Raw genomic sequence first — 8,531 nt, 5'->3', positions numbered from 1 at the left:
TTTGTCAATTGTGAAACCTCGAAAGGGGTAATATTTTCAAACTTTTGATTAAACATTTTTCAAAACTCTTCTAATTAATATTTTTCAATCTTTTGAAAATAAAAGAAGAAGAAAAACATTTTTCAAACAAGACAATCTCTCTGGAGTGGATCTTGGTAGTCGACATGCGGCTCTCAGACACAAAGCTCATGCTTAGGATCAGTGTTGAAGCAAGAAACAATGAACAATGGGGGCATCTTTGAAGCAATCAACATCGAACATTGGGGCATCTTTGGGGATTCAGCATCCTGATGTGAACGATCAGACCTTTTGAAGACATTTCCTCCACCAGCAGGAACAAGCAAATTATCAGTATCCTTAGACTTATTTCTCTTGAAACAAATTTTGTATTTATTGAGATAGTTTCTTTTGAAGAAAAAATCTTTGAGTTTGTTTCTTTTGAAACAAAGTTTTGTCCCTCTTGAGACAATGTCGTGAAAAAAATCTTTGAGTCGTTTCTTTTGAAACACCATCATTTTTTTAGTCGGTTTCCCTTGAAACCATTATCCCTAAAGATGATCTGCCATTCTTATCACGTAAATCGTGTCATCCCCGACCAGACCTCATCATCACATAAGAGCCGTGTCACCCTTAGATAATCAGACGTCCTCATCACGTAGGAACCATGTTATCTACCTTATTAATAAAGATGGCATGTCTTCCTCATTGCGTAAGAACCGTGTCATCCCCCGACCAGACCTCCTCATCAAGTAGTAACCATTTCACCCTTGATAACCAGCCCTGTTCATCACGTAGGAACCGTGTTATCGCCATTCCTAAAGATGGCATGTCGTCTCATCGAGTAGGAACTGTGTCATCCCCCGACCAAACCTCCTCATCATGTAGGAGCCGTGTCACCCCAGATAACATGTCGTCCTCATCGCGTGGGAACCGAGTTATCACCCTTCCTAAAGATGGCCAAGAACTCTTCATCACGTATGAGTCGTGTCATCCACCGACTAGATCTCCTCATCATATAGGAGTTGTATCACCCCTAGACAACCCGAACTCTTCATCACATATGAGCAGTGTCGTCCCCAACAACAAATATTATCCAATTTCTAAGCAAAAGAATGGGAGAACCAGACAAAACCGTGTTGTCTTGTCGTCTTTGCTCTATTCTTGTTAACACAATAATGTGCAAAGAGGGGCAATTGTAAACACCCGATTTTGTCTGAGTCTTTTCTATTTAATTATATTATTATTATTATTATTATTATTATTATTATTAATACAATATCTAATTACATTATATTTTTTTTGTTGCAGGCCCAATCTCGAAACCCAACTTACAACAACCCACCAGCCCTAAGCCTAGTTACAAATTAACTCAGCCTAGTTACAAGTTCCCAACCCAGCTACTGACCCACTAGAGCTCGGCCGGTTCAGACCCGAACCGGCCCAATCTATGACCTTATTAAAATAGGGTTTCTAAAACCCTATATCATCATCTCAGTCGTCGCCTTTCAACCTCCCAGTCGTGCGTGGACCTTACGCATCTCTCCCTATGCGCATCCGCTGAGCCACTGAGCCACCGAGCCACCGTCGATTGTTTCTCGCCCAATGTAATCATCAACAGTGATTGGTTTTTCCACCCATCAATATGCATTCCATCAAACAGTAAAAAATCAAAGCAAATCTCAGTAAAATCCCGATGAAATCGGGTTGTGGCAGAGATCCTATCAAGTCTATCAACAACCATCCATCAAAAATAGAACACATGCTTTTGATAAAAGGGGAAGAGATATAACAAAAGGGGGGACTATTCGGGTTTTAAAATAAAGAGAGAGAGATAATATGAGGATCGAGGTGGAAAAAAAGAAAGAAGGCAGAGAGTTGAGAGCTCGGGGAGGAAAACAAAAAAGAAAAAAGAGAAAAACAGAAGGAAAATCGAAAGAAAAAAAGGGGAGAAAAACCATACCTCGTCGAACACCGATGAACCGATGTTGTCGGAGAAGAAGAAACCGAACGGTTTCTTCATAGATCCATGACGTTTAGGCCTTTTTTAGGCCAAACAGGGCCCAGATCCGTGATCAGGGCAAAATGACGCTTCGAGTGGTACCTTTTTTTTCTCTCCTCCGACGTCGGTCAGTGGCGGTTGGCACGATGGGGTTCCACCGGTTTTTGGGAACCCTTGAAGCCTCGATGAGAGCTCTCCTTCTCTCTCTCTCTTAGGTAAAATGAGAAATGAGGGAAATGGGTAAGAAATAAGCCGGTTTGGGGCTTATATATATTAAGCAAAATGGCGTCGTTTTGAGGGAGACGAGTTCTGTAATTTTGTGCATGGGGTAAATGTATGTTTAAGTCCTTGCTCTTTTGTAATGTGTTATTCTAGTTATTAATAAAGTTTTAATTTATTTTATTTTGTTCATGCTATTTATTTTTTCTTACATTTTAGTCACTAATTTCTTATATTGTGTATTTTCTTTGATATTTGAATATGGACACCATATTTGTAAATCTATCATTTAGTCACTATTTTATATTTGTTTTTTATGATTCAGCCTTCATGTTTTTGTTTATTACATTTTAGTCCCAAATACTATTTACGGGTTATTTTCATTTTTAGTACCTAGGTTATTTAATATTTGCAATCTGAGCTCTGTTTTATTTGTAATTACTGTTTAGACCTTCAAATGTCTATTTTTATTATTTTAGTCCTTTAAATTCATGTTTATATTTTTTAGGTTCTTTAAGTTTCTGTATTTGTTATTTTAGTCCTTTAATTTTCTGTTTTAGCTATTTTAGTCCTTTAAGTTTATGTTTTTTGTTCTTTTAGTCCTTTAAGTTTCTATTTTTTTGTTATTTTAGCACTTTAAGTTTCTATTTTTGTTATTTTTGCACTTTAACTTTTTGTTATTGTTATTTTAGTCCTTTGAGTTTATATTTTTGCTATTTTGGTCCTTTTAAGTTCAAATACTTACTTTTTTTCATTTGTATTTTGGTTTGTAATATTGATTTGTTTTCATCTCAATCCCTTATGTATGTACATGTTGTAAATGTTATTATTTCATGGTGTAAATATTTTATTTTTCATTTGCAATCATATTTGTTTCTATTTTATTTCCTTATTTAATAATATTATTCGAATGTTTTTCAAGAATACTGATTTGTAGAATGAGCGTGGAAAGCTTCACTTGGTCGAAGTGATGCGATCCGATACTTCATTTTAAAAAAGTATGAACTCGAAATAAATCAACTTTATCTTGTTAATCAAATCATCTCGTATTTTAAATCGAACGACACGATGCATGTTTCTCTAAAAATCTTGTAAAAATGTTTATTGTTAATTTATATTCGATTCATATTTTTTACATAGTCGAAGGTAGAATATTCTTTGACGAATGAGAATGGTTGAAATAGCTTTCCCTACGGAGGATTGCAAATTTCAAGATTTCTTATTGAGTTAAAGGATTTTCTTTATATAGTTAATTCTAAGCAAATTAATTAAATTTCAATAAATGAATCATAGTTTAACTTTATGTTTGATTCATCATTTCCACCAATTAAGACAATGTGTAAGCGATTCAGTACCAATTTTGGGCACTGTGATAGTGTTAATCCTTCCCCACGCGTAATCGACTCCCGAACCCATCAAATTGAATTTATGGTAAACGCAGACCGTTTATGTCTTAAAAAATGATTTTTTTTCTTAAAATTGTTTTTAAAAGACATTTTTAGGTATTCGGCCTACCTAACCCAAAGGTCAATGGCAACTCCTTTCAATTTAATTCCAAATCACCAATTTTCCAAAATTAAAGTCATAATCATTTTTTTAAAATAATATTTAATTGTTTTTTTTAAAAATGGTTATGACACTACTATTAGTGTTTTATTTAATAAAATATATTTTATAATAATTTATTTGGGATAAAACCCAAATATGGAACTCCTGTGTTGTGAGCCAAACCCCCAAACCCAAAACCCATTTCCCCAAAAATTAAACCCCTATCACCGTACTTTCTAGCCCCAACCAGCCACCTCTAGTCAATGGTGTAGATCACTGCCACCCCCAAGTGAAACGACGCTTAGCTCCGAACCCACCCAAGTTGGTAACTTGCCGAAATACGCTGCTATCCCCTGTCGATGAGTGTTTGAAAGACCCAACCAGTGGGTTAAGTCATCGCCGCCAATTTCCTCCATCGCCGGCATAGGTAAGCTTCGAATGTTTTGTTCAATTGATTTAAATCTTTTGGTGTAAAGATTTTCCAAAACATTTTTCAATAACTTTGACCATTGACTTTGACCAAAAAGTTAAATTTATGAAAAGTCATATTTTATGTTTTTCGACGTCTTGAGTCTGAATTCGAAGTCCGTTTTGCTAAATTCGAACCTAAAAGTCTCTGAATTGATCATTAAACTCGAGCGTGCATATGTAATTTAAGTATTTATTTTAGTGCATCAAATTTAACTGAAGGGTCAAGGACTAATTAATGTTGTTGTATATTTAATGTACTCATGATCTCTTAACCATTCGTTTGCTCGACCCAATTCCTCCTGATTTGTATGTCAGGAGCTCGTGATTACCCGTATAGTTCTCTAACCTTGTTAAATATTTAGTTTAGTATATTAGTCAGATTATAACCATGTTCTGTAATGACTTAGGTTCTCGTACAGTCGAAGAGCGTAGTGAAGCCGGTGTTCGATAGATCTCCCAGACTAATTCTTTTTGCGAGGTGCTTTCCTTGTGTGCCATATATATATTTTGAACATATGTTTGAAATATCATGTGCAAATGATTATTTTCTCTGATTTGAAATGAATTGTTTTGCTCTAATTTGACTACGAAATGATTTATCTGATTTAAGTGCGATTCATGATTTACTGTAATTTAAATCATGCTTACTTGACATATGTTCTCTGGTTACTGTTTTTATTGATAAATAAGTATGTCTGAACTCTGATTTCCTATTACCACTGGTTACTGTCTGAAAGATGTTTTTCTTCGGGGTACTTTAGGATCTAGTATGAAGTCTCTGCAGGTTCAACTTCGATGAAACTAGTAATTCCTTATACAGGTTCAAACTGATCAAGCTGGTAATTCCTTATAGACCTAAGGTGACCCTTGGGTGGGCTCCTAGGTCCAATGGGCCTAGTGGTAAGACCTTATGGACCCTAAGGTACTCCCTTAGGGTGACACCTCTGCTAGTGCATTAGGTAAGTCCTTATGGGGCCTAAGGGCACACCCCTCAAGTGGGCACCTATGCTTCGGCTAGGGTAAGGCCTTATGAACCCAAGGTGCTCCCTTAGGTTGGCACATATTCCATTCGAGCCTAGGGTAAATCTTTATGGATGCAGTTATAAAGACCTATATATAGTGTTCGGTTGGAGGGCGATTCTATATTTTAAGCTAAAAAACACTACTGACGTTTTCACAATTTTACTGATTTTGGAAACTCTACTGACGTTTCATGACTTTAATGTTGAACTGATTTGAAATCTTAATTATATGTTTAATTCTGCATTGTTGGAACACATCTCCCTAACTCACTCTCCCAAACTTTTCTCTTTCAGATACTTTTGATAGGCGTCCCGAACCTGGCATTTGGAGGATTGACACATTCGTAGAGTACCTTTTGTTTTAATGTATTTATCTTCCGAGTTGCATTTACTCTGGGTGACATGTGCCTATATTTTGGAAGTATTTGTTTTACGAATTATACTGCTTTTGATACTGATTATAGATTTGTTTCGAAACTGATTTCAGAATATTTTATTTTACTTAGTCCTTATGACGACTTTTAAATTATTGGAATTGAACTTTAAAATTATCAACTACATTTTTAAAGGATGTTTATTCGAAATATGATTTTAAGTTATTGGAAAATATTTTGGAAAATCTTTACTGTAATTCACTAGATCTGGTTGTAACGCATAGGTCGGGTCTAGGGGGTTACAATTAATCACTCAACTATCTTCTCTCTCCCATTTTGGTCACTAAGCTTTAAAAGTTCTCAATTTAATCACTCAACTTTTGAATTGCTCCTATTTTAATCACCATGACTTATTTTTATTAATATTTATGTATGATGTGGCATTTATTATTATTATTTTATTAATATATGATTAAATTAAAAGTAATTAAAATAAAATTTCAAATTTGTATTTAAATGAAAAATATCCCCAAAACCCTAAATCACTACCCCAATTAACCTTTTACCTTTTCTGGTTGTGGGAATATTTTTTTATTTAAATACAATTTGAAATTTTAATTTAATTAATATCATTTTAATCATATATTAATAAAATAATAATAATAATAAATGCCACATCATACATGAATATTAAATAGAATAAGTCATGGTGATTAAAATAGGAGCAATTCAAAAGTTGAGTGATTAAATTAAAAACTTTTAAATTTTAGGGACCAAAATGGGATAGAGAAAATAATTGAGTGATGAATGAAATAATTTACCCATTTATAACATCATTAAACAGAGGGCACTAGCTTGCTTGACATGTCATATCAACAGGAATTAACGAAACCATTGAGCAACGACGGAAAACATTGGTCAATGACCACATTGATTTTTTTTTGAGTTGAAGGATCATATTAATTTTTTTAAAAAGTACAAGGGCTTCACCTGCCCTTTCACCTTAAAAAATTTAGATTAAATTATAAATTTTTAAAAGTACAAGTATTTTCCAAGCCGTTTCACCTAAAAAAATTAAGATTAAGTTATAAATTTCTAGAAAGTTAAAATATAAGTTTATTCTCATGATTAAAATTAAAATTTATTATTTTAAGATATTAAAGTAAAATTCTATTATCATCTAATCTTAAAACTTCAAAATTTAAAATGATTAATTTTAAAATTTCTAATTTAGGAGGCCATGGCCCTGCCTTCACCCTGCCACATTGGGACCTGCAATAAGCATTCTAATGTAGATTCAAATAGTCCCATCCCTTGTTAACCAATACAAGCTTAAATTGCCCATGACCATGCTTCCTTCGTGGAATTTATGACTAAATGTTCGTTTGAGAAGAATCTTGTTGATTGAATATATAATTTTTCTAAACATCTACATGGCTTCCCTTCATATCAGATCTATATTATTTCCATTATCACTACACACAAATATTGTTTCCGAAACAATTCCATCAGCTCTTAAATATATACTTGTAAATATGATCATCAATACCTTTAAAACAGAGAAAAAAAAAGGCAACCCAAGTTTTAAAAAATGAAAAATGGTTTACATTGCTTCCAAAACTTGATTGGTGACAGAGAAAAAGAAGAAGAAAATTTGACAAAGAGGAAAGATGAAGAGATCATCAGAGATTTAAAACGAGGAAAGAATCATGGAACGAATCCATCATGTTGTTGGTCTTCCAGGCTCATCATTTGATCCATTCCCTTATCATTGAAACTCATTCAAAAACTATCTTTTTCTTTTAAAACTGAAGAAAAAAAATTGGGAAAATTCAAGAAAGAAAGAAAGAATAAGAGCTTATCGAGGGGAACGATGATTTCGGAGCGCATTTATAGACTCAAAGGCGACGGCTGCACCATCCTGAAACCCTAGAACAACTTCTAGAAAATGGGAAAACCTAGCTTTTATTCATCTCCATGGCACTAAACGCAGCGTTCCATTCGCACAAATAGTCTACAACTAGAAGAGGAGTTTTAGAATCTATTGTGCAAAATTATTGATTTAGTCGCTATATTTTAATTTGATATAATCTTATAATATTTATTAAATTAATGTATTTCTTTATGTTAATATGTACATATTGATAGAAGTACACTTTTAACCATGGTTTTCAAAACTGGACCGGTTAGCGAACCGACCATACTATCGGTACACTGGTTCAACCGGTCGGAAGAACCGGACGATGTCATAATTATTTAAAAAATTAAATAAAAATACTAAAAATATTTAATAAAAAATAATTTTTTTATATCACAAGTCATATTCAAAGTAAATCATAACATATATAAGTTAAAAACCATAAAATCAAGTTAAACAAAATGATTCAAATTAACTACAACATAATATTTAAGGTAAAATATATTAAATAATAAATATAATTATATAACCATAATTAAAAAATAAATTTGGGGCTAAAAAATCATAACAAAATGATATTGTTTGGTTTATTTAAAAAAAAAACAATCCCACATAAGAAACATAGAAAAGCATCCCAAAAGTCTAAAGAGTAAAAATATGAGAACAAAACAATCTCACATGGCTAAGAAACATAGAAGAGCATCCCAACTAACTTCTATAAATAATAGAGGTAATTTGACATTCAAAATCATGGAGCCTTTTGGTGAGCATTGAGTGAACTATTCTTTTACTTCAATCAAGCTCGAATTTTAGACTTCAATCGAGCTTCTAAATTTTTTTTTAGTTCAAGACTTTTCGAGTTCAAGTTTCAATATTATATTTTGAGTTCGAGTTGAACTTGATAATTTTTAGCTCGTGAGTTTGAGTCGAGTTGAGCTTACTTTTAAAGTTTTCAAGTTCGAGTCGAGCTCAGCAATACT

At 33.2% G+C, this 8,531-nt stretch overlaps 1 non-coding gene across 1 annotated transcript; it reads right to left on the bottom strand.

Annotated features, from left to right (window-relative positions):
• Nucleotides 1–7,310: 7,310 nt before the first annotated feature.
• LOC120184560 lies at nucleotides 7,311–7,392 on the bottom strand. Its single transcript, XR_005522038.1, has one exon. It is a non-coding gene; the product is annotated as a small nucleolar RNA Z199 (small nucleolar RNA).
• Between the last annotated feature and the right edge of the window lie 1,139 nt (nucleotides 7,393–8,531).

This window comes from Hibiscus syriacus, unplaced genomic scaffold, assembly GCF_006381635.1.
Source record: "Hibiscus syriacus cultivar Baekdansim isolate YM2019G1 unplaced genomic scaffold, ASM638163v2 tig00112921_pilon, whole genome shotgun sequence".
In the NCBI taxonomy this organism is placed as follows: domain Eukaryota; kingdom Viridiplantae; phylum Streptophyta; class Magnoliopsida; order Malvales; family Malvaceae; genus Hibiscus; species Hibiscus syriacus.
The sequence above is the reverse complement of the archived record's forward strand: the minus strand, read 5'-3'. Positions and strand labels throughout refer to the sequence as shown.